Genomic DNA, 26,876 nt, shown 5'->3' with positions numbered 1-26,876 from the left:
TCCTTAATTCTCCATCCTTGGCTGCATCTCACAAACCTAAGCCAGTGACAAGCAGCAAAACCCTCCAGGTGCTGGGATCACTCAGCCAACAAAACGTGGAGTCACACACCCAGCTAAGTTGCACGAATGCTCCCTAAGCCTCACAGACAGACACACCAGCAAATCACCTCAGGCTGCAGCCTTGCACCCCAGAAATACACCTTGTAACACTGCTCAAGACTCCCTTGGACAGCACGAGTAATTAATAAGTTTGCCTCTCTGACAAAGGGTAGTGGACGTGCAACAGCCCTTGTGAACCTGAGCTGAGATTCTCTGAGCACTTCAACCAAAAACACACACTGTTTTAGGTAAAATATAAAACAGATTTGTTAACTACAGAAAGGCAGATTTTAAGTATTATACATAGCAGGCATAGAGATCAAAGTTGGTTACTTAAGAAATAAAAATGGAAATGCAGTCTAAATTCTAACTTTAATAGACTAAGCAAGATCTGAATCAAGCAGTGTCTCACCCTAACAGATGTTACAGGCACCTCATAGTTCCTCAATACGCAGACTGAACTCTCTTCCAGCCCGGGACCAATCTCCCTAGCTCAAAGTCTTTGCCTTCCAGACGATCTTCTGGGTGTTGAGATCATAGAATCATAGGACTGAAAGGGGCCTCAAGAGGTCATCAAGTCCAGTCCCCTGCACTCATGGCAGGACCAAGCACCATCTAGACCATCCCTGACAGGTCTGCTACTCTGAACACTGTATCAAAAGTCTTACTAAAGATGGGGGGGGAGTGATGATTTCACTGTCCCTCTTCCAGTTGCTAGAAAGATCATTGCTGTTTCATGGGGGTCAGGCAGTCCCATTGGTCAGGCAGTTCCCCATTGACTACGAGCCCTCTCCAAAGAGTCTCTCAGAGGGTGGATTCTTCCTGATGAGCCATCAATGCCTTTCTGGCCCTCCTATGTTGCATCTGTAAGGTCGACTGTGAGTGTCTCCCAACCTCACAGTAGAGTTCAGAAACAAACAGAGCAAAACTTCATAACTCCCCATGCAATGAGAGTACATCCAAACCAACAGGATGTTAGCATTCAACAGATCAAGACTTTTTACATGATGCCTCACAAGGAATGCATAATACAAAACATCTCATAATCATATCACAGTGGCAAATCTGGGGGTTCAAGGGTGCTACTGTGAGGTCCAGTGTCACAGGCTGTGCTACCCAAAGGCAGTAAAGGCCCGAAGAAAGAGATGCTCACAGAGCCCTCTACAGCTGTCAGGTTCAGAACAGTCCTTGGTGACAGCAAGGTCCCCACTGAGAAAACGTCAGTGTCCCTCTGCAGTTTACCCACCTGTCCCATCCCAGCCTCAGCTGCAACTCAGTGCCTTCTGGGTAGCTGTGTCTGCTGTCCAGGCATGCAGCCAGCATGAAATCTGCTAAATCTCTTGTTTCCCAGGAGGAGCCGTTCCCTTGTTTCTTTCTGTTTCCACTTGAGTCAGAGAGGAACCGAACCCAGTGCAAAGTGCTGCTTTGTCTGCGGGTTGGTAACACGCCTTTTTCCCTAGCAGAGATGAGGCCAGAGGTTAAAGGAGAAGAAACAGGAATCTCCTGGCAATGGTCTGTTGTTAAGAAAACCTGGTAGGGACTCCAAGGTGCGAAGGCTGCTCATGTCCACAGTCAATCTCTGGGGTTGTTATTCCTACACAAAGGAATTTCTTAACTGAATGAAGTGTCAAATGTCACAGCCAGGAACGGGCAGGTCCTGATCTCTGCTTAGCCCAAAGGTGTGAACTGCAAATGGCAACAATTCATAAACAGCTGAGATCCTGTTGGAGCTGTCACATCCTGGAGCGGAAAGGCCTCATGTCCCATTCCCTAGGCCCATCCCCCCAACCTGCCAGTCATTATTCAGGTGACAATCCCAAACTCTCAAGAATCAAGGATAGAACCCAGGAGTCCTGGCTCCCAGCCCCCCACTGCTCCAAAAGGCATGTTCTAGGAGGTGGGGGGTGTGTTTTCCCAAGGATGGAAAGTTTCTGAGGTTCAAGGGTAGGTTTGTGGGAACGATGGGAGAAGCAATGGTGAAAAGCAGGAAGACTTGAGCAGATCTTGTCATCCAGATGCAGGGCTGGGAGCCAGGACTCCTGGTTCTATTTCTGGTTCTGCCACTGATGCCTCATGTGATTGAACAAGTCACTGCCTCTCTCTGGGCCTCAGTTTCCCCATGTACAAAATGGGGATGATAAAACTTTGGCACAGGGATTGTCTCTCAGGATAGAATCATAGAACCATAGGCCTGGAAGGGACCTCGAGAGGCCATCAAGTCCAATCCCCTGCACTCACGGCAGGACCAGCACCATGTAGACCATCCCTGATGTATCTGGCAGTACCTGGCACAACTGTGGTGCTAATCTCCCCTACCACTGAGCCCCCTGCCCCACCCCAGCCCCGCTCCCAGTCAATGGCCCTTAAGCAGAGCCCAGCCCAGTGCTGAAGACAGGGGGAGCCCTGGCAATATGTGGGGTGGTCTCTTCACCCCATGGGCTCCCCTCTTGAGTTTCCCAGGCTGCCTGATGCACCCCCCCCTTTGCAGAGTCCCTCCAGAGTTGGTCTCTGTTCCCACTTTTTCTCACCCTCCTAACACACTCCGACTCTCCCTCCCAGGCCCCTCTTTCTGCACCCTCCAGTCTCTGCCACTTGCTCTTCCAGCCTGGGCCCACCCCTCTGTGCCTCTCTGTGTCCCCCCCAGACCCACTGCCCTTCCACATCCTGGCAGTGCCAATGTGAGAGCAGGGCCGCCCCGCCCCCTGCCATCCTCACGCCCCCTTCCAACAGCTGAGCTCATAAGAGACACGGGAGTTTCACTTTTGTTACTCAGATAACATTTTGCCTGCACGGAGAGAAGCGAAGATTTGGCCAGGTAAGAACGGGGGCCGGGAGAGGGGGGTGCGGGTTTAAGGAGTTTGTCCCAATCTAATCCATCCAGTGCTTAATTTGTGCCAGGACTGAGCCAAAGCATCTCCCGACCTGGCACTTCAGAGCCCGGCACCTCTGGCCCGGGCAGTTCAGAGCCCCGGCTCCTGTGGGTTTGCCGTGTCACTTATGAATATAAAAAAATTGCGTAAGCCCTGGCACCTCTTTTGTTACATATTAAGCGCTCCATCTGGTATCAGCTACCCCTGAGCTGCACCCTCTGGGATGTCTTGAGTGCCCCCAATGTAACTCAGCTGTCCGTGATGTCAGCTGTCCGTGGGGGAGCCTCACTGCCAGTGCAGACTGGGCAGCTTCTTGCATCAGACACTGTCCCAAAGCAAGTCTAGGGCCTAGACCTGCTTCCCAGTGAGTTCAGCTCTGCTGGGCTGCAGCCAAACTCTCAGCCAGCTCTGTTGTTACACAGTGGAAACAAGAAAAGTCAAATAGGACCTAGGGCATAAGCCCCTGCAACAACCGCAAACACACCCTTTCTCTCCCCTCTAGGCTTTGACGCCCATGTCCCCTGCCTAGCGAGTGCAGGTCAGTTGCGGGGGAGTCCCTTAGTCAGGGCAGGCCAAGCCCAGTTTTGCTGCCCTGGATTCACACAACAAGGATACCACCCTTGTACACCTGCCCCGATAACAAAGTGACTCGTGACCCAACACCAGCCAAAAGGGATCCTTTGGGCAAAGCAGCCCCATTGTGCTGAGCATCTGGGCAGGGTAGCTGTGTCCACGCAAACAAGGTTGGCTGCTAAAGTCCTCTTCCTCCGCTCGTCCAACTCTTCCTCCTCCTTTCCCCTAGTTGTCAGGGGGGAGCTCATTCCGACCCTGCTTCCAGCTCAGTTCTAAGAAATGCCTGGTTTCCAAGAAGAGGCAGCTGTGCTGCGGTGTTATTTCTTTACGGAGAGGAAGTGGTCACCTCCTGAAACTCACAAGGTGGCTTTGTCTCCCATGGGGCAAAATGTCTGACCCCACGGCAGTCACCACTCCTGGCATTTCCAGTGCCCCTTAAAACCCTGGAGTATTTGTGGCACCTTAGAGACTAACCAATTTATTTGAGCATAAGCTTTCGTGAGCTACAGCTCACTTCATCGGATGCATTTAGTGGAAAACACAGTGAGGACATATATATACACACAGAACATGAGAAAAAAAAACAAAACCAAAAAACCAAACCTGTAAGGAGAGTGATCAGTTAAGATGAGCTATTACCAGCAGGAGAGCGGGGTGGGGGGGAGCGGAGGAAACTTTTTGTAGTGATAATCAAGGTGGGCCATTTCCAGCAGTTAACAAGAATGACTGAGAAACAGTGGGGGGGTGGGGGGTGAAAAAAAATAAACATGATTTCAACAATTTCCATCCCACCATCAACCTCAGCCTGGACCAGTCCACACAAGAGATCCACTTCCTGGACACTACGGTGCTCATAAGCGATAGTCACATAAACACCACCCTATACCGGAAACCTACTGACCGCTATTCCTACCTACATGCCTCCAGCTTTCACCCAGACCACACCACATGATCCGTTGTCTACAGCCAAGCTCTGCGATACAACCGCATTTGCTCCAACCCCTCAGACAGAGACAGACACCTACAAGATCTCTATCAAGCGTTCTTACAACTACAATACCCACCTGCTGAAGTGAAGAAACAGATTGACAGAGCCAGAAGAGTACCCAGAAGTCACCTGCTATAGGACAGGCCTAACAAAGAAAATAACAGAACGCCACTAGCCGTCACCTTCAGCCCCCAACTAAAACCCCTCCAACGCATCATCAAGGATCTACAACCTATCCTGAAGGACGACCCATCACTCGCACAGATCTTGGGAGACAGGCCAGTCCTTGCCGACAGACAGCCCCCCAACCTGAAGCAAATACTCACCAGCAACCACACACCACACAACAGAACCACTAACCCAGGAACCTATCCTTGCAACAAAGCCCGTTGCCAAACTGTGCCCACATATCTATCCAGGGGACACCATCACAGGGCCTAACAACATCAGACACACTATCAGAGGCTCGTTCACCTGCACATCCACCAATGTGATCTATGCCATCATGTGCCAGCAATGCCCCTCTGCCATGTACATTGGCCAAACTGGACAGTCTCTACGTAAAAGAATAAATGGACACAAATCAGACGTCAAGAATTATAACATTCATAAACCAGTTGGAGAACACTTCAATCTCTCTGGTCACGCAATTACAGAAATGAAAGTTGCGATATTACAACAAAAAGACTTCAAAAACAGACTCCAGTGAGAGACTGCTGAGTTGGAAGTAATTTGCAAACTGGATACAATTAACTTAGGCTTGAATAGAGACTGGGAGTGGATGGGTCATTACACAAAGTAAAACTATTTCCCCATGTTTATTTCTTCCCCCTCCCCCACCCCCCCACTGTTCCTTAGTCGTTCTTGTTAACTGCTGGAAATGGCCCACCTTGATTATCACTACAAAAAGTTTCCTCCCCTCCCCCCCACCCCGCTCTCCTGCTGGTAATAGCTCATCTTAACTGATCACTCTCCTTACAGGTTTGGTTTTTTGGTTTTGTTTTTTTCTCATGTTCTGTGTGTATATATATGTCCTCACTGTGTTTTCCATTAAATGCATCCGATGACGTGAGCCGTAGCTCACGAAAGCTCATGCTCAAATAAATTGGTTCGTCTCTGAGGTGCCACAAGTCCTCCTTTTCTTTTTTGCGAATACAGACTAACACGGCTGCTACTCTGAAACCTTAAAGCCCTGGTGGCCTCAGTTTCCCCATTTTGAAAATGGGGATGATAAAACTTTTCTGTTTACACCATGAGCTCTTTCAACAGAGACTGTCTCATGATGTGTCTGTGCAGTGCCTGGCACAGTGGGGCCCTGATCTCAGTCAGGGTCTGTGCCACGCCTGACAGAATTGGAGCTCCCAGCTCCCCTACCACTGAGCCACCCGGTCCCCGCAGTCAAATGGTCCTTAGGCAGAGCCCAGCCCACTGCTGAAGATAGGAGGAGCCCTGGCCATCTGTGTAGGGGGTGGTCTCGTCACCTCACGGGGCCCCTCTGAGTTCCCCAGGCTACCTGATGAGCCCCCCTTTGCAGAGCTCCACCACCCCATGGTAGTCTCTCTATTCCATCTTTTTCTCAGCCTCCTTCCACATTCTGACTCTCTCCCCATCTCTCTCTTTCTGCACTCTCTGGTCTCTGTCACTTGCTTTTCCAGCTTGGCCTCACCCCCTGTGCCTCTCTGTGTCCCCACCACCCTCACTGCCCTCCCTCCCCCTAGCAGCACCTGTGAGAGCAGGACCGCCCCACCCACCCTCACACTCTCACCAGAGGAGGAGCACATAAAAGACATGGGGAGTTTTGCTTTTGTTTTTCAGATGAAGTTTTTCTGCAGAGAAGTAAAGATTTGGCCGGGAAAGAGCCGGTGTGTGTGTGTGGGGGGTGTGTGTGGAGGGTGTTTGCCCCAATCTAGCCCATCCCCCCTCTACCCAGAGGGGCAGGATCATCCCCCCCAATTTATTTCCCCCCACAGGGCCAGATCGACCCCCACAATCTATTTCCCCCCAGGGGGCAGGATCGTTCCCTCCCATTTGTTTCCTGTGTTTCACCGACCCTCCCCAAGCTGGGCTGGGGCATTGCCCAGTCACATGAGAGCGCTCGGCTCTTTGTGGGGTGCAAATTAATGTGGGGTTCCTGCCAGGCAGGGGCAGTTCCGACCTTGCTGTCTGTCCAGCAGAGAGACAGGCAGAGACAGCAGCTAATCTACCCCCAACGCTGGGCCTGGCTCATGGCGTGATTTGAAACACTCTCAAACTCTGACTCAGTTCCACCAGCTAAAACTTTGGGTCTGTGGAATTCAACAGAACGTGACTTGTCTTTTGTTAGCCACGATCAGGACATTTACAGGGACAAGCTAAGCCAGGCAAGGAGAGCCAGCCCCCCAGATGTTCACAACCCCCCCCCCCCCGGCAAAAATAGAGGGGTTCTATATATTTTCTTGCCAGTCTTTAGAGCCCCTTTTCCAGTTTCACCTCTGCCTCCCAGGTGCAGGAGCAGGAAACATGAGGGCTGGGTGCGAACTGCTTTGGTTTAACCTACATGGGGAACAAATATTTAATAATGGTCTCCACAGTCTAGCAGAGGAAGGTCCAACATGATCCCATGGCTGGAAGCTGAAGCTAGACACATTCAGAGTGGAAACCAGATGTCCATGTTTACCAGGGAGGGGAATTAACCATGGGAGCAATGTACCAAGCAGCGCGGTGGATTCTCCATCGAGATGGGATGTGTTTCTAGGAAATCTGCTCTCGTTCAAACAGGAATTAATTGGGGGTGGTTCTCTGGCCTGTGTTATCCAGGAGCTGAGCCTTGGTCCCTCCTGGCCTTGGAATCTACCAATCTCCACCATGACTTCTTGCAATCCGTCTTCTCGCTCTGGTTCCACCCAGGGGACAGGAATACAAACTGGGCAGGTAAACTGAGTCACGCAGCTTATTGACAGAAATATTCCTGTGTTCTCTCTCTCTCCCACCCCCAGCCTCCTGCTGTCAGGAAGGGGCACACCTGGGCTAGAGCTCAGCCATTCTCCATCAGAGCCCGTCTGCTCCTGCGTGCCAAGTTCTCACCCAATAGGTCCCCCTCTCAACGAGTTCCAGAGAGATGGAGCAACTCTGGGACGATGTCACCTGCTCCATCTGCCTGGATGTCTTGAACAAACCCATCTCCATCGAGTGCGGCCACAGCTTCTGCTGGGGCTGCCTCGTGGCTCACTGGTGTGTGGTCTTGGCCCGGGGGTCCCAGTGCCCTACGTGCCGGGCTCCCTGCTCCAGGGACAGGACAACCCCAGACACGCGGCTGAGAGCCCTGGTGGAGAAAATCACAGAGTCCCCATGGGAAGAGATGGAGGTGGTGAGACCAGACAGACCAGATCAAAGAAAGGGGCCTTTCCCCTCTAGGGGCACTGGGTCCCAAAGGCCCCAGGGCAGGGACTGGGTGGCTCAGGGGTGGGGTCCCAGGTCTGACCCTGCTCTCTCCCTGCAGCAGGGGCCGGGGGCTCAGCCGGAGCCGGGCCGCCCGGTGCAGCTGGTGCGTCTGGACGAGGAAGGGGACCTGACCCTGGACAAGGAGGCCCTGAGCCGCTGCCTGGAGCAGGGTGGGGTGGGGGACGCCCCCGTCTGCCTGGTGTCCATCATCGGGGAGCAGCGCCGGGGCAAATCCTTCCTGCTCAACTGCCTGCTGCGCCAGCTCCAGAGCCCGGTGAGTGAGGACGGGATCCCCAGTTAAGGCCCCGCCCCCTGAACCACAGACACCGCCCACCCCAGACAGGGCCCCGCCCCCTCCACCACAGGCCTTGCCCCCTACAGCAAAGGTCCCCTCTCCCCAGCCAGGGCTCTCCCCCTGAACCAGGCCCAGGGCAGAGCAACTGAGGCCCCACCCTCCAGCCATGGCCCCTCCCCATGCAGCACAGGCCCCACCCTCCAGCCATGGCCCCTCCCCCTGCAACACAGGCCCCATGCCCTCCCCATGTATCACCGGACCCACTCTCCAGCCGTACCCTCACTCCCAGACCGCTAGGACTCCACCCCCTCCCCCAGTGTCCCAACCCCTGCTCCCTCAGGACCCCAGACCCAAACCCCGTTCCCTCCTGACCTTGCCCTGGTCTCCCCCTACAGGAGGCTGTGGATGCGTCATGGATGGACCGAGAAGACGAGGTCCTGGGGGGGTTTGAGTGTTGTAATGGGATAGAGACCGTGACGAAGGGGGTATGGATGTGGGACCAGCCCCTCTGGGTCCAGGACCAAGGGAGGAGGGTGAGTGGGGCAGGGGGGCAGGCAGGGGGATGGGGAATGGGGCAGTAGGGGCGGGGAATGAGGGTGGTGTGGGGGGAAGATTCTAAGGGAGCAGGGGGAATAGTGGGGGAGGGGGGAATGGGGGTGTCTGGGGGGCAAACTCCAGTGTGGAGGTAGGGGGACTGGAGGGCTGGAGGAGGCGGGATGGAGCAGTGGGTGGGGGGAGAGAAATGGGCAGATGGGGGCAAGGTCCCAGCCCTGGGGCTCGCTACAGACACACTGGGGTGGGGTTGGGGGGCTGTTCACAGCTTGATCATCCTCCCCCAGAGCCTGTCCCCAGCAAGCATGCCCAGGCCAGGCCCCAGGGAGCCGGGCAGCGGAGGTGCCGGGGCTGGGCAGGGGCGAGGGTGGTGTTAGCGCTGGGCACCTGTCGCTGTGGCCGGTGGATCTGTCTGTGTGTCTGTCCCTGCAGGTGGCCGTGTTCCTGGTGGACACCGAGGGCTGCCTGGACCTGCAGCGCCCCATGGAGACCAGCATCAAGCTCTCCGTGTTCAGCATATTGCTCAGCTCCTACTGGGTGGGGGCACCATGCTGCAGGGGACGGGACTGGGGGCTCCGCAGGTGGTGCCATGCTGCGGGGAGTGGGCGGGGGGGGAGTCGGCAGGGGGGCTGTTCTGCGGTGAGGTGAGGTGTGGGGTTGGCGGGGGGGCTCACCTTTTCTTCTTCTTATTTTCTAGATCTTCAATATTTCCAGCACGTTTACGCGGACGGAGGCAGATTATTTGGAGGTGGGTGGGGCAGAGGATACACACAACTCTACTGACATGGACCTGCCAGCCAGGTCGCTGCCGGGGGGACCCAAGTCCCTGGGCGGTGTGGGGATTGGAGTGGGGCAGTCTAGAGGCTGTTATTGATGTTTAGAAAGACCTAGCGATCTCGCCCCAGGCTGGGGTTTCAGGTGCGGCAAGTCTGAACAGTAATACATGATCAGTCATTAATAAAATATTAGTGACTGTCATATTTCTGGTTATTTACCATTACCTGGCAGCTATTATTCATTAACCAATTAGCTCTGGGCAGTTGGTTCTCACAGCCGAGTGCCGGACCTCCTGAAGCTCCGGTGGAGAAGAAACTTTTGTGTCCCGGTTCACTCCACTAAGTGATCTGAAATGTGCCTGCGGACTCAGATTGCCGGGAGGGTGAGGGAGCCTTGTGGCAGCCCACGGTGGGTTTGGTGACCTAGAGCTGGGGCGGGTGGAGCAAGGGGGTAGCCCAGATACAGCTTCCCCCAGAAATCAGCATTTCTCACAGCGCGGGCCCATCCAGAATGTCGCACTTAGCCAAGCCAGGGCCAACAGAGTTAAGGGAAACACCCTCACAACCGTACCTCGGCCTTCTTGGGCTGGCACCCTAGTACGCCCGTGGCACCCAGCCCCACTCTTTGCCTGTGCCCCTGTCAGGGTTCCCTCCCCACTCTGAACTCTGGGGCACAGATGTGGGGAACCGCATGAAAGACCCCCTAAACTTATTTCTACCAACTTAGGTTAAAAACTTCCCCAAGGCACAAATTCTTGCTTGCCCTTGGACAGTATGCTGCCACCACCAAGTGAGTTAGACAAAGATTCAAGGAAAAGAACCACTTGGAGTTCCTGTTCCCCAAAATATTCCCCCCAAGCCCCTTCACCCCTTTTCCTGGGGAGGCTTGAGAATAATATCCTCACCAATTGGTACAGGTGAGCACAGACCAAATCCCTGGGTTTTAGGACACTAAAACCAATCAGATTATTTAAAAAAACAGAACTTTATTATAAAGAAAAAAGTAAAAGAAGCACCTCTGTAAAATCAGGATGGAAGATAATTTTTCAGGGTAGTCAGATTCAAAATATAGAGGATTCCCCTCTAGGCAAAACTTCAAAGTTACAAAAACAGGGATAACCCCCCCCTTAGCACAGGGAAAATTCACAAGCTAAAACAAAAGATAAACTAACTCATTTCCTTCCTATTACAATTTTTGTAATCTTAGATGCTTAGTTCAGGTATGGCTTTGGGAGATGTATTTTCCCTGCCCTGGTTCCTTGCTGACCCGGGGAGAACAAAGGAACACCAAACAAAAACCTTCCCCCACAGATCTGAAAGTATCTTCTCCCCTTATTGGTCCTTTTGGTCACATGCCAACCAGGTTATCTGAGCTTTTTAACCCTTTACAGGTAAAGGAGGGATTTTATGCTACCCTTAGCTGTCTGTTCATGACAGCCCCATATGGGGCAGGAGACACTTGCCCTTGCGCGGTGCCCAGACACTGAGCCTGGATGGGCAGGAGCCAGCCCTGGGCAACCCGCGTCGCTCTGCGTTAGTGAAGGGTTTGTGATGAGAAAAATGTTCCATTGGAGTATTTCCAACCAGCCCTAACCCTGATCCTATGTCCCATCCCCCAGTCCTACCTCTGTGTGCCCCACTCCCTTTCCCCCTATGCCAGGGGCTTTGTGTGCCCCGTTCCCCCTGCCCCCATGCCAGGGGCTCTGTGTGCCCCCCATTCTCCCTGCTCAGCACCCAGAAGTTCCTGCTACCCCTCTTCCCCAGAGTGGTTTTCCCATTGGCTGCTGATGCTACTCACCAGATCTAAATGGAAATTGGGCTTTTGGGGTTTTCCAATTCCCCCCTCTCCCCCCACCCCAAATCAGTGGGGTTCTTCCCACTGGTGCCTAGGATGTCCCCTGAAATTTGGGAATTGATCAGATGTGGTCTCAAAAAGTTATCACGATACAGAAAGACAAAGAGAAATGCCATCCGGTTCTGTGTTAGGCCTTTTACTTCGCTCAGCCAATTAACTAACTTGTATAATCAGTTATTTTGTATTCATTAATAGCTGCCAGTTATTGATTATTTGTGAGTCACTACTGGCTGTCAGCTGTTCGTTGTTTTGTACCCACCATTAGTTGGGTCAGTTGATTTCATAGCGATCATTTTGGGAGATGGAAAATAAAAGTCTTGTTGAAAAATGGAAAGCTGATTGTTATAAATATAAAGGGAAGGGTAACCACCTTTCTGTATACAGTGCTATAAAATCCCTCCTGGCCAGAGGCAAAACCCTTTCACCTGTAAAGGGTTAAGAAGCTAAGATAACCTTGCTGGCACCTGACCAAAATGACCAATGAGGGGACAAGATACTTTCAGATCTGGAGAGGGGGGGAACAAAGGCTCTGTGTGATGCTTTTGCCGGGAAAAGATCAAGAATGCAGCCTCAGAACTTCTGTTAGTTAGTAAGTAATCTAGCTATAAATGTGTTAGATTTCCTTTTGCTTAATGGCTGGTAAAATAAGCTGTGCTGAATGGAATGTATATTCCTGTTTTTGTGTCTTTTCATAACTTAAGGTTTTGCCTAGAGGGATTCTCTATGTTTTGAATCTGATTACGCTGTAAGGTATATACCATCCTGATTTTACAGAGGTGATTCTTTTACCTTTTCTTTAATTAAAATTCTTCTTTTAAGAACCTGATTGATTTTTCATTGTTCTTAAGATCCAAGGGTTTGGGTCTGTGTTCACCTATACAAACTGGTGAGGATTTTTATCAAGCCTTCCCCAGGAAAGGGGGTGTAGGGCTTGGGGGGATATTTTGGGGGAAGACGTCTCCAAGTGGTCTCTTTCCCTGGTCTTTATTTAAAATGCTTGGTGGTGGCAGCATAGGGTTCAAGGACAAGGCAAAGTTTGTACCTTGGGGAAGTTTTTAACCTAAGCTGGTAAGAATAAGCTTAGGGGGTCTTTCATGCAGGTCCCCACATCTGTACCCTAGAGTTCAGAGTGGGGAAGGAACCTTGACATGGTGGCAGAGCAATGGGATCATTTTGAGATCATTTTGGGATTATTCTGAGATCATTTTGAACCAGAGATCATTTTGAACCAGAAGCACAGCAGGATTTTAAAGGATTTTGTAAAAGGTGATTGCAGCTGTAGATTCTGTGTCTCTGTTTGGGGGACAGAGCAGCAGGCACAACAAAAGGATTTTTCTGTAGGCTGAGAACAGCTACCAGAAAAAAAAATGGAAGTATCCGGTTACAGCACAGCAAAATTTTACATGCCAGTTTTTTTGTTTTGTTTTGTTGTTTTCTTTCTAACTCTTGGGTGTAAAGTTAGTTAAAAACAGAGAGGCTAGGATGAAAGAAAACAAGACACAAAACCAGGAATATACATTCCACCCAGCACAGCTTATTTTACCAGCCATTAAACAAAAGGAAATCTAACGTATTTCTAGCTAGATTACTTACTAACTTAACAGAAGTTCTGAAGAACATTCCTGATCTGTTCCCGGCAAAAGCATCACACAGACACTCAGAGCCTTTGTTCCCCGCCCCCTCCAGATTTGAAAGTACCTTGTCCCCTCATTGGTCATTTTGGGTCAGGTGCCAGCTAGGTTACCTTAGCTTCTTAACCCTTTACAGATGAAAGGGTTTTGCCTCCGGCCAGGAGGGATTTTATAGCACTGTATACAGAAAGGTGGTTACCCTTCCCTTTATATTTATGACACGCCCCCCAAATCACAGATAGGGTGAAACACTGGCTGTGATTTCTTCCTGGAGCTCTAGGAGAAATCAGAGTTAATAAGACACATGCACCTCTAAATATACTACCAAGTGTATAAAGACTAACAATATTTTCCACATCTCAAGGAAGATTTTAACCAGTTGATTCTGGGAAACTTTCACGGGAGATTTCAGAGTAGCAGCCATGTTAGTCTGTATTCGCAAAAAGAAAAGGAGGACTTGTGGCACCTTAGAGACTAACAAATTTATTTGTGCATAAGCTTTCGTGAGCTACAGCTCACTTCATCGGATGCACGGGAGAGTGCATCAGCCACTTTGTTAGAAGCTCCTGAGATGTGTTGGATGTCGAAATCAAAATCTTGGAGAGCTAAACTCCACTGAAGAAGTTTTTTGTTGTTTCCCTTGGCGGTATGAAGCCACCGTAGCGCAGCATGCTCGGATTGCAGGTGGAAACGTCGTCCCCAAACATATGGGCGTAGCTTTTCCAGAGCGTAGACAATGGCGTAACATTCTTTTTCACTGACTGACCAGTGGCTTTCCCTCTCAGACATCTTCTTGCTGAGAAACATGACAGGATGGAACTCCTGAACCGGTCCTTCCTGCATTAAAACTGCTTCCACACCACGCTCAGACACATCTGTGGTTACTAGGCACGGTTTGTCAAAGTCTGGGGCCCTTAGTACAGGGTCAGACATGAGTGTCGCTTTAAGCTGATTAAAGGCCTTCTGACACTCTTCGGTCCACTGAACGGCATTTGGCTGTTTCTTTTTGGTTAGGTCTGTCAGTGGGGCGGCGATTTGGCACTGACAAAATCAGAATGTTTTCATGCAAATTTCCACTTTCAAAGAACAGCCAAATGTTAGCATTTGTTGGGTTTCTCTCTCCACATTTTTGGGTTCCACTGTTTCTCAGGTTTCGATCTTTGATTTTCAGTCTTTGGTTTTCAGTTCTTGTTCATTGTGTTTTGGTCCATGGTTGTCAGTTTTGTGGCTTTAGTTATCACTTGGCACATTTCATTTATTGGGTTTTGTTCTTTGATCGTCAGATTTTGATTCTTCTCATTGGTTGGGGGGGGTTGTTATCAATTTTCTGCTTTTTGTTTATTGATTGCAAGATTTCAGAGTTTGTTTACTGGGCTTCATTTATCAGTGTCTTTCTACTGATTATTGGCTTTTAATTTTTCTTTATATATTTGGGGTGTTTAAACATTTTTTTCATTTCTGCTGTTCACTTATTGCTTCTTTTCACTGTTGGTTTTCTGTCTTTGACTATTCATTTTCTAACTCTGACTTGGTTTTGTGACCTTGATAACTGGTCTTCATACTTCAGTTACTGGTTTTCTGTTTTGGCTATTGGTTTTCTGGCTTCAATTACTACTTTTGTGGCTTTGATTACTGGACTTCTGCATTCAGTTATTGGTTTTCTGATATTGATTACTGGTTTTCTGTCTTTCACTTTGGGGTATTTTGACTTTGATATCTGTTTTTCTGACTTGCATTGCTGGTTTTGACTCTCTGACTATTGGTTTTCTTATTTCAAATACTTATTTTTTATTGTTGGCTTTCAGACGTTAATTCCTGATAACTTACTTCGATTACTGGTTTTCTGACTTTGATGAATACTGATTTTCTATTTTTGACCATTGGTTTTCTGGCATTAATTATTAATTTGTTGATTTTGCTAAGTGATTGTGTGATTTCTTTCACTGCTTTTCGGGTTTCAATAACTGGTTTTCTGATTCCAGTGACTAGTTTTCTTCTTTTCATTATTTCTTTTTGGTCTCCAATTATTGGCTCAATGAGTTTGATTTTTGGCTTTCTGTGTCTTCTGTGACTGCTTTTCTAGAACCAGCTACTGGGTTTTCTGAATTCAGTTATTGCTTTTAGATGTGTGATTACTGGTGTTGAGTTATTGTTGTTTGAAATTATGTTTTCTCTCTTCATTTTGTCAATTTTTCTCTCTTCAATTATCAATTTCCACTTAATGTTGTCTGGGATCCCTTTAGTTTCAGTGGCATTTATTTCACTCGTTTATTTTGCGTCGCCAATCTTGATTGGTCACCTTTGGGGGGATGGTTTGTTCAAGATGGAAAAAATTGCCTTGTCTCTCTCTCTGCATCTCAGATGTTCATTCAGGTTGCGAATGAGGTTGGAGAGACCTGCAATCTGGCCCCAATCCAGGTGGGTCCTTGTTTCCCATCACCCCCTGACATGGGGGTACAATGCTAGTTCCACCCCACCCCCCTGCTCCTGTCAGCCCACCTGATTCTTACTATTCCTATCTATCGTCTCTATTATCAGAGCACCTCAGAGCCCCCATCCTAGACTCGGACCCCATTATGCCAGGCGCTGGACAAACCCAGAACAGCCAGTCCCTGCCCCCATTGTTCTTCCACCCCCACGTCATGCCCAGGGTCTCAGTGTCGGTGGCTGGGTTGGACGGCAGCCTCCAGCTCTGGTCTCCTCCCTGTGCCCCCCCAGCCCCAGAGTGACCCTTCCCCTGTGCTCTCTGTTGCAGCACCTGGACCTGTTGGTGCGAGATTGGCAGCTCTCCGGAGCCTATGGCGCAGACGGGGGGCAGGACTATCTCAGAGACACCACACAGGTGATGGTCAGAGCCGGGCGCCACGTGTGTTCATGGAAACAGCAAACTCCGGCTTTGGGGTGGAGTTGAAGGGTTCCACAGCGAGTCTGATGGCCACAAATGTTACTTTGATTCCTGTAGAAACTGGAGGCCTCTGCTCAGCAGCCCCTGGTGGTTGGAGCCCTGACGGAAAGCGGCACCCGGTGCTACCTACTGCCCCACCCTGGCACAGAGTTCATCAGGAGCGGGGCAGGGATGCCAGGCAGTAAGAGACCCCATCTTCTCTCCTCTTACCCCCTGCACTGCTCCCCCAGGCCCCACCCCCTCCCGCACTGTCCCCACTCCCGTCCCTGCACCCATTCCCATCCCCTCTTGCACTGCCCCCATCCTCATCCATGCCCCCATCCCCACCCTCTCTCCTCTGCTGCCCCTTTCCTGCCCCTTTCTCTCCCTTCTGTGCTGCCCCCACCCCAAAATCCCAGTGCCCCGCTCACCCCCCCTTGACTTAGAATTTACTGTACTGCCCACGGCACAGGTGAACTCACTAGGTCACAGCATCTATGCAGGAGGGGAGGGGGACATGCGGGGTCACTGCTGCGGTCCTGGGCTCCTAGGGGGACGAGGCAGGTTTCCCCCGTTTAGGTCTTCATGGGTCCCCTGGCACTACGCAGTGGAGACTGCTGACCCCTCCACTGCAGCCTCTCCCTGCTCCCGCTGCTCCTCCCCCATTTCCCCCCAGGCAGTGGGGTGTGTGTGGGGGGTGCTAAGCACACATTGCCCAGAGATGGAATCTCATTTCCTGTGGCACAAACTAGCCCCCCACATACCCCATTTAACTTGTGTCCTACCCCAAACATCTGGGTCCCTCCTGGATGCCTATGTCCTCCCCCCCCCCCCCCCCCGCAGACATGGACAAGTATTTCCGACATTACCTGCGGGACTACCTCAGCACCGTGGAGTGCTCAGCAGGGACACACGCCCGGACGGACCAAGCCAGGCGGGGGCTGACTGGGGCTCAGCTGGCTGCCAGGATCAAGGTGGGAGAGTGGGGTCTGCTAAAGGGGAGGGGGGCCTGGATGGGAGACAGCAAAAGGGGCTGCGAAGCAGGGACAGGGGTTCAATATGGGCTGCCATGCTGCAGGGAGCAGGTGGGGGCTCAGCAGGGGGCGCCGTGCTGCAGGGAACGGGTGGGGGTCAGCAGGGGGCGCTGTGCTGCAGGGAACGGGTGGGGGTCAGCAGGGGGCGCCGTGCTGCAGGGAACGGGTGGGGGTCAGCAGGGGGCGCCGTGCTGCAGGGAACAGGTGGGGGTCAGCAGGGGGAGCTGTGCTGCAGGGAACGGGTGGGGGTCAGCAGGGGGCGCCGTGCTGCAGGGAACGGGTGGGGGTCAGCAGGGGGAGCTGTGCTGCAGGGAACGGGTGGGGGTCAGCAGGGGGCGCCGTGCTGCAGGGAACGGGTGGGGGTCAGCAGGGGGAGCTGTGCTGCAGGGAACGGGTGGGGGTCAGCAGGGGGCGCCGTGCTGCAGGGAACAGGTGGGGGTCAGCAGGGGGAGCTGTGCTGCAGGGAACGGGTGGGGGTCAGCAGGGGGAGCCGTGCTGCAGGGAACGGGTGGGGGTCAGCAGGGGGCGCCGTGCTGCAGGGAACGGGTGGGGGTCAGCAGGGGGAGCTGTGCTGCAGGGAACGGGTGGGGGTCAGCAGGGGGCGCCGTGCTGCAGGGAACAGGTGGGGGTCAGCAGGGGGAGCTGTGCTGCAGGGAACGGGTGGGGGTCAGCAGGGGGTGCTGTGCTGCAGGGAACGGGTGGGGGTCAGCAGGGGGTGCCGTGCTGCAGGGAACGGGTGGGGGTCAGCAGGGGGTGCCGTGCTACAGGGAACGGGTGGGGGTCAGCAGGGGGCGCTGTGCTGCAGGGAACGGGTGGGGGTCAGCAGGGGGAGCTGTGCTGCAGGGAACGGGTGGGGGTCAGCAGGGGGCGCTGTGCTGCAGGGAACGGGTGGGGGTCAGCAGGGGGTGCTGTGCAGCAGGGAACGGGTGGGGGTCAGCAGGGGGCAGGGGGCTGAGCTGTCCCTGATCCCAGTTTCCCCGGGCGTTATTCCCCGCAGGGCGTCTCCCAATACTTGAAGACCAAACGCTACAACTTCTCCTCCCCTGTGAAGGTACCGGGTTAATCCTCAGCCTGCCTCTCTCTTTCCAGCCTGGATATGGGGGGTGGGTGGGGGCTGGTTCTCTTGACCCTGACCCCAGGTTCCCCTGCCATTGGCCAGTCACACTAGGCCAGGAGGGGGCACCATAACAGCTCCCCCAAATGTCCTGATCGGGGACTCCCAGCACCCAAGAGATAAGGGCACGTGCAGGAAGCCCTGCCAGAGAACCAGTCCCCTCCACTGTGGTGGCAGCAATGTGGCCATTACCATGGGGTCAAGGGGCTGCCCCCTGGCTCTGGGGGAATGTGGGGGGTCAGGGGCCAGTGTGGAGGTGATAGCAAGGAGCAGGGTCCCGTAGGAATGGGGGGAAGGTGGTGATTGGGGGGGGCTCCCAGTTCAGAGATGGGCCTATCCCATCCCCACCCCCACCCTTTCCCCTCTCCCTTCTCAGATGGCCGAGGTGTTTGCAGCCATGAGAGAGGAGATAAACAGCAGAGCAGTAGAAGCCACCAGGCAGGAATATGAACAATTTGTGCAGGAGCAGGTGAGCGCAGAGGGGCTGTGGGTCGGGGATAAGGGGCACCGGCAGAGCTGGGGGGAGCAGGGCTGGGATAGCAGGGGGCTGCGGGTGGGGGCTGAGGGGGCTGCGGGTGTGTGAGGTGGCGGCGCCCCCTGTGGCTGGGTAACGCTCGTGCCCATCCCGAATGGCCGATCTCTCCCCGCTCCCGGCAGGACCGTGACCACCAGAGCAGGAGCAGCTGCCTGAATGTGGAGCCTGCAGAGATGCAGCATCGCCTGGAGGGGAAACGCCAGGAGCTGCTGGAGAGCTGCCGGGGGAAGCTGCGGGGCAAGGACCCCGAGAAACAGGCGGCCCTGGAGGAGCTGAAGCAGGGGCTGGACAGGCTGATGGCCCAGTTCCTGCCGGGATATGAACAGCGCTTTAAAGTAAAGAAGGCCGTGGGGTTGGGCCTGTACACTGGGGGGAGGAGGTCCTGGAAGTGGTGGGTGCGGGTATCGGAGTAGGCATCGGGGCGGGTGTAGCTATGGCTGTGATGGGGCTGGAGGAAGCAGTGTCCCTTGGGGTCAGGGCGGGGGGCTTTGGCCTGATTGGGGGCGGGGACAGCTGGGTGGACAGAAGGTGGTCTGGAACCAGACAGACACCACCACCCAAGGGCAAGAGGATAAGGAGGAGGGTGGGGCAGGGTATTTGGGTCAGGAGCCCCGGCTGCGGGGTGACAGTTAGTGGGGAGGAACATCACCCCCCACCCTGGGCAAGTCTCTGTCCCAGCCCTGAGTACTGAGAACCTCTGTATGCAAGGGGATAGATAGATAGATAGATAGATAGATAGATAGATAGATAGATAGATAGATAGATAGATAGATAGATAGATGTGTGTATGGGGATAGACAGATAGATAGATAGATAAGAACAACTTACAACAGGTAGCTTGATTGCAAAAGGACACAAAGGTTGATTGATTTACAGCGGGGTCCCAATCCGACAGTTTTCAGTTCATTCTCAGCCCAGGTCCACGTGCCATTAGCCAGTTGCACTAGGGGGGGACACCACAACAGCTCCCCCAAATGCCCTGATTGGGGCTCCCTGACCCCAGCCCCCAAGAGATAAGGGGACCCCCAGGGACCCAGCTGGAGAACCAACCCCCTGCACTGGGGTGGTGCTCATGTGACCATGGCTGTAGGGTCATTGTGGGGCTGCCCCTGGCTTTGCGGGAATGGGGGGGTTGGAGGGCGAGTGGGGAGGTGGTAGCAGTGAGCAGGGCCCTGGAGGAATGGAGGGAGAATGTGGTGAGTGGGGGGAGGGGGGTTCCCAGTTCATCGATTGTCCCACCCCCATCCCCTCCCTGTTCCCTCTCCCCCCACAGAGGGCTCAGATGGCAGAGATGAGAGAGAAAGCAAACAGAAAAGCAGTAGAAGACACCCGGAGGGAATATGAACAATTTCGAGAGAAGCAGGTGAGTGCAGAGTGGCTGTGGGTCGGGGATAAGGGGCACCGGCAGAGCTGGGGGGAGCAGGGCTGGGCTAGCAGGGGGCTGTGGGTCGGGGTTGAGGGGGCTGCGGGTGTGTGAGGCAGCGGCGCCCCCTGTGGCTGGGTAACGCTAGTGCCCGTCCCGAATGGCCGATCTCTCTCCGCTCCCGGCAGGACCGTGACCACCAGACCATGAGCAGCTGCCTGAGTGTGAAGCCCCTGGAGATGCGGCATCGCCTGGAGGGGAAACGCCAGGAGCTGCTGGAGCGCTGCCGGGGGGAGCTGCAGGGCGAGGATCCCCAGAAACAGGCGGTCCTGGAGGAGCTGAAGCAGGAGCTGGACAGGCTGATGGCCCAGTTCCTGTCGGACTACAAACTGCGCTTTAAAGTAAAGAAGGCCATGGGGTTCAGCCTGTACATTGGGGGGAGGGGTCCAGGCCTTGGTGGGTGCGGGTTTCAGGGCAGGCATCGGGGCGGGTATAGCTGTGGCTGTGGTGGGGCTGGAGAAAGCAGTGGCCATTGGGGTTGAGGCTGGGGACTTTGGCTTGATTGCGGGGTGGGGGTGGGGGGAGCGTTGGGCAACTGGGTGGGCCCCGGTTTGGGTGGAAGTTGGTCCGGAACAAGACAGGCACTAACACCCCAGGACAGGGGAGACAAGCGGGAGGGCAAGGCAGGGTGTTCAGATCAGGAGTCCCTGCTGCGGGGTGGCAGATAGTGGGAAGGAAACATCACGTCTCACCATGGGCAAGGGTCTGTCCCAGCCCTCAGCACTGGGAACCTCTGTATGCAAGGGAATCGATACAGGGGGAAATGGGGATAGATAGATAGATAGATAGATAGATAGATAGATAGATAGGATGTATGGGGATAGACAGATAGATAGATTAGATAAGAACAGCTTATAACAGGTAGCTAAATTGCAAAAGGACACAGAGGTTGACTGATTTACAGCGGGGTCACCGAGATCAGGATCCAGCCCTGACCCCATCGACGTCAGTCGATAAATAACCCGGCCCCGGATCCTGTGCTCCAAGCCGGCCCCTGCATCCCTCAGTCTCAAGTTTCGTTAGTTTTCATTCCCAACCAGTGGGAGGAAAACATATTTTCATATTTTGTGTTTGTTTTAAAAATTTTCTCCTCCCCGATACAGTGCGTGTGTCGCGGGGACAATTTTGGGGCATTTCCCCTCATTTCCCCACTGATTTGAAAACAATTCAAAGGGTTTTGGGAGGTTAGAAACCCCCAAATCCCAATCCGACAGTTTTCAGTTCATTCTCAGCCCAGGTCCACCTGCCAGTAGCCAGTTACACTAGGGAGGGACACCACAACAGCTCCCCCAGATGTCCTGATTGGGGCTCCCTGACCCCAGCCCCCAAGAGATAAGGGGACCCCCAGGGACACAATCAGAGACAGGTGGACATGGCCGCGGGGTCCCTGGGGGACTGCTCCAGGCTCTGGGGGAATGTGGGGGTATGGCGTTGAGTTGGGAGGTGACAGCAGCGAGACGGGTCCTGGAGGATTGGGGTAAAGTGGTGAGTGGCGGGAGAGGGGGGCTCCCAGTTCAGAGATTGTCCTGTCCCAAACCCACTCTGTCCCCTTTTCCCCACAGATGGCCGAGATGTCAGTGATAATACAGGAGGTAAACAGGAGAGCAGTAGAAGCCACCAGGAGGGAATTTCAACAATTTGTGAAGCAACTGGTGAGCACGGAGGGGCTGTGGCCGGGAGTGAGGAGCACCGGTAGTGCTGGGGGGAGCCGAGGGCTGGGCTACCAGCGGGCTGTGGCTCAGAGTTGAGGGGGCTGTGGGTATGCGAGGCGGCAGCACCCCCTGTGGCTGGGTAACGCTCATGCCCGTCCCGAATGGCCGATCTCTCCCCGCTCCTGGCAGGACCGTGACCACCAGAGCATGAGCCGCTGTCTGAGGGTGAAGCCCCTGGAGATGCGGCATCACCTGGAGAGGAAACGCCAGGAGCTGCAGGAGCACAGCCGGGGGGAGCTGCTGGGCGAGGATCCCCAGAAACAGGCTGCCCTGGAGGAGCTGAAGCAGGGGCTGGACGAGCAGACGACCCCGTTCCTGTCAACCTACGGGGAACGCTTTAAAGTGAAGAAGGCCGAGTGGTTGGGCCTGGCCGTGGGGTGGGGGAGGAGGACGTCCTGGCCGTGGGGAGCGCGGGTATCAGGGCGGGTGAGGGTGCGGGTGTAGCTGTGGCTGTGATGGCGGTTGAGGAAGCAGTAACCATTGGGGTTGGGGTGGGGGGCTTGGCCGGATCAGGGGGGCTGTGGGCAGGTGGCTGGGGGCTGGGTTTGGACGGAAGACAGCCCAGAATATGACAGGCACCAGCCTCCCAGGACAGGGGGACGAGTGGGAGAGCGGGGCAGGATGTTCTGATCAGGAGACCATGCTGCGGGGGGGGGGAGACATGGGGGGACATAGTGGGAAGAAACCATCACACCCCACCCTGAGACTGTCCCAGCACTCAGCACTGGGAACCTCTGTAATCAAGGAGATAGATAGATTGGTCGATAGGTGTATAGATAAGTTTGTTTATGGGAATAGATGAAAACATCTTAAAATGGTAGCTAGATTTCAAGAGGACACAGCTTGACTGATTTACAGCGGGGTCACGGAGATCAGAATCCAGCCCTGACCCCATCGACGTGAGTCGATAAATAACCCTGCCCTGAATCCTGTGCTCCGAGCCGGCTCTTGCATCCCTCAGTCACAAGTTTCATTGTTTTTCATTTTCAACAAGTGGGAGAAAAATTGATTCTCATATTTTGCGGGTTTTTTAAAATATTTTCTCTTCCACTGATACAGTGTGTGTGTAGAGGGGACAATTTTGGGGTGATTTCCCCTCATTTCCCCACTGATTTGAAAACAATACAAAGGTTGTGAGGGAGGTTAGAAACCCCCCAAATCCAAATCCACCTGTTTTCTGTTCCTTCTCACCCCAGGTCCACCTGCCATTGGCCAATCGCACTAGGCCAGGAGGGGTCACCGCAACAGGTCCCCCAAATGTCCTGATCGGGGCTCCCTGCCCCCAACCCCTGGGACATAAGGGGATCCCCAAGGGATCCAGCCAGAGAACCAGCCCTATCCACTGGGGTAGTGAGAATGTGGCCATGGCTGTCCCCTGGCTCTGGGGAAATGTGGGGAGTTGGGGGACAGTGGGAAGGCGACCACAGCGAGCAGGGTCCTGTAGCAATGGGGAGAAGGTGGTGAGTGCGGGGGAGGGGGGCTCTGAGTTCAGAGATGGTCCCATCCCAACCACGGCCCTGTCCCCTCTCCCCCCACAGAGGGCTGTGATGGAGGCAAACAGCAGAGCAGTAGAAGCCGCCAGGCAGGAATATGAACAATTTGTGCAGAAGCAGGTGAGTGCAGAGGGGCTGTGGGTCGGGGATAAGGGGCACCGGCAGAGCTGGGGGGAGCAGGGCTGGGCTAGCAGGGGGCTGCGGGTGGGGGCTGAGGGGGCTGCAGGTGTGTGAGGTGGTGGCGCCCACTGTGGCTGGGTATCGCTCGTGCCCGTCCCGAATGGCCGATCTCTCCCCGCTCCCGGCAGGACCGTGACCACCAGAGCAGTAGCAGCTGCCTGAATGTGGAGCCTGCAAAGATGCAGCAACGCCTGGAGGAGAAACGCCAGGAGCTGCAGGAGCGCTGCTGGGGGGAGCTGCGGGGCGAGGATCCTCAGAAACAGGCTGCCCTGAAGGGGCTGGAGCACGATCTGGACAAGCAGACGACCCAGTTCCTGTCAACCTACGGGGAGCGCTTTGAAGTGAAGAAGGCCGAGTGGTTGGGCCTGGCCGTGGGGTGGGGCAGGGGGACGTCCTGGCCGTGGGGAGCGCGGGTATCAGGGCGGGCGTGGGTGCGGGTGTAGCTGTGGCTGTGATGGCGGTGGAGGAAGCTGTGGCCGTTGGGGTGGGGGGTTTGGCCGGATCCGGGGGGCTATGGGCAGGTGGCTGGGGGCTGGGTTTGGACGGAAGACAGCCCAGAATATGACAGGCACCAGCCCCCCAGGGCAGGGGGACGAGTGGGAGAGCGGGGCAGGATGTTCTGATCAGGAGACCCTGCTGCGGGGATGGGGGTGGGGGGGACATAGTGGGAAGGAACCATCACACCCCACCCGGAGACTGTCCCAGCCCTCAGCACTGGGAACCTCTGTAATCAAGGAGATAGATAGATTGGTCGATAGGTAGATAGATAAGTTTGTTTATGGGAATAGATGAAAACATCTTAAATTGGTAGCTAGATTTCAAGAGGACACAGCTTGACTGATTTACAGCGGAGTCACGGAGATCAGAATCCAGCCCTGACCCCATCGACGTGAGACGATAAATAACCCTGCCCTGAATCCTGTGCTCCGAGCCGGCTCTTGCATCCCTCAGTCACAAGTTTCATTGTTTTTCATTTTCAACAAGTGGGAGAAAAATTGATTCCCATATTTTGCGGGTTTTTTAAAATATTTTCTCTTCCTTTGATACAGTGTGTGAGTAGAGGGGACAATTTTGGGGTGATTTCCCCTCATTTCCCCACTGATTTGAAAACAATACAAAGGTTGTGAGGGAGGTTAGAAACCCCCCAAATCCAAATCCACCTGTTTTCTGTTGATTCTCACCCCAGGTCCACCTGCCATTGGCCAATCGCACTAGGCCAGGAGGGGGCACCGCAACAGGTCCCCCAAATGTCCTGATTGGGGCTCCCAGCCCCCAACCCTTGGGACATAAGGGGACCCCCAAGGGATCCAGCCGGAGAACCATCCCTATCCACTGGGGTAGTGACAATGTGGCCATGGCTGTCCCCTGGCTCTGGGGAAATGTGGGGAGTTGGGGGGCCAGTGGGAAGGCGACCACAGCGAGCAGGGTCCTGTAGCAATGGGGAGAAGGTGGTGAGTGCGGGGGAGGAGGGCTCTGAGTTCAGAGATGGTCCCATCCCAACCACGGCCCTGTCCCCTCTCCCCCCACAGAGGGCTGTGATGGAGGCAAACAGCAGAGCAGTAGAAGCCGCCAGGCAGGAATATGAACAATTTGTGCAGAAGCAGGTGAGCGCAGAGGGGCTGTGGGTCGGGGATAAGGGGCACTGGCAGAGCTGGGGGGAGCAGGGCTGGGCTAGCAGGGGGCTGTGGGTGGGGGCTGAGGGGGCTGCAGGTGTGTGAGGTGACATCGCACCCCTGTGGCTGGGTAACGCTCGTGCCCGTCCCGAATGGCTGATCTCTCCCCGCTCCCGGCAGGACCGTGACCACCAGAGCAGGAGCAGCTGCCTAAATGTGGAGCCTGCAGAGATGCAGCATCGCCTGGAGGAGAAATACCAGGAGCTGCAGGAGCGCTGCTGGGGGGAGCTGCGGGGCGAGGATCCCCAGAAACAGGCTGCCCAGAAGGGGCTGGAACATGATCTGGACAAGCAGACGACCCAATTCCTGTCAACCTACGGGGAGCGCTTTAAAGTGAAGAAGGCCGAGTGGTTGGGCCTGGCCGTGGGGTGGGGCAGGGGGACGTCCTGGCCATGGGGAGCGCGGGTATCAGGGCGGGCGAGGGTGCGGGTGTAGCTGTGGATGTGATGGCGATGGAGGAAGCAGTAACCATTGGGGTTGGGGTGTGGGGCTTTGGCTGGATAGGGGGGGCTGTGGGCAGGTGGCTGGGGGCTGGGTTTGGACGGAAGACAGCCCAGAATATGACAGGCACCAGCCCCCCAGGGCAGGGGGACGAGTGGGAGAGCGGGGCAGGATGTTCTGATCAGCAGACCCAGCTGTGGGGCAGGGACGGGAGGTGGGAGACGACATAGTGGGAAGGAACCATCACACCCCACCCTGAGACTGTCCCAGCCCTCAGCACTGGGAACCTCTGTATGCAAGGGGACAGATGGATAGATAGATAGATAGGTTTGTTTATGGGAATAGATGAAAACATCTTAGAATTTGTAGCTAGATTTCAAGAGGACACAGCTTGACTGATGTACAGCGGGGTCACGGAGATCAGAATCCAGCCCTGACCCCATCAACGTGAGTCGATAAATAACCCTGCCCTGAATCCTGTGCTCCGAGCCGGCTCTTGCATCCCTCAGTCACAAGTTTCATTGTTTTTCATTTTCAACAAGTGGGAGAAAAATTGATTCTCATATTTTGTGGGTTTTTTAAAATATTTTCTCTTCCCCTGATACAGTGTGTGTGTAGAGGGGACAATTTTGGGGTGATTTCCCCTCATTTCCCCACTGAGTTGAAAACAATACAAAGGGGTGAGGGAGGTTAGAAACCCCCCAAATCCCAATCCACCTGTTTTCTGTTCACTCTCACCCCAGGTCCACCTGTCATTGGCCAATCGCACTAGGCCAGGAGGGGTCACCGCAACAGGTCCCCCAAATGTCCTGATCGGGGCTCCCTGCCCCCAACCCCTGGGACATAAGGGGACCCCCAAGGGATCCAGCCAGAGAACCAGCCCTATCCACTGGGGTAGTGAGAATGGGGCCATGGCTGTCCCCTGGCTCTGGGGAAATGTGGGGAGTTGGGGGGCCAGTGGGAAGGCGACCACAGCGAGCAGGGTCCTGTAGGAATGGGGAGAAGGTGGTGAGTGCGCGGGAGGGGGGCTCTGAGTTCAGAGATGGTCCCATCCCAACCATCGCCCTGTCCCCTCTCCCCCCACAGAGGGCTGTGATGGAGGCAAACAGCAGAGCAGTACAAGCCGCCAGGACGGAATATGAACAATTTGTGCAGAAGCAGGTGAGCGCAGAGGGGCTGTGGGTCGGGGATCAGGGGCACCGGCAGAGTTGCGGGGAGCAGGGCTGGGCTAGCAGGGGGCTGCGGGTGGGGGCTGAGGGGGCTGCAGGTGTGTGAGGCGGCAGCGGCCCCTGTGGCTGGGTAAGGCTAGTGCCCGTCCCGAATGGCCG

General features: G+C 54.4%; 1 pseudogene; it reads left to right on the top strand.

Annotated features, from left to right (window-relative positions):
- Positions 1-7,627: 7,627 nt before the first annotated feature.
- Positions 7,628-25,261, top strand: LOC141988974 (RING finger protein 112-like; annotated as a pseudogene).
- The last annotated feature ends 1,615 nt before the right edge of the window (positions 25,262-26,876 follow it).

The sequence above is a fragment of the Natator depressus genome, chromosome 6 (assembly GCF_965152275.1).
Source record: "Natator depressus isolate rNatDep1 chromosome 6, rNatDep2.hap1, whole genome shotgun sequence".
Taxonomy (NCBI): domain Eukaryota; kingdom Metazoa; phylum Chordata; order Testudines; family Cheloniidae; genus Natator; species Natator depressus.
Note: the sequence above shows the minus strand (reverse complement) of the source record. Positions and strands in the feature narration are given on the sequence as shown.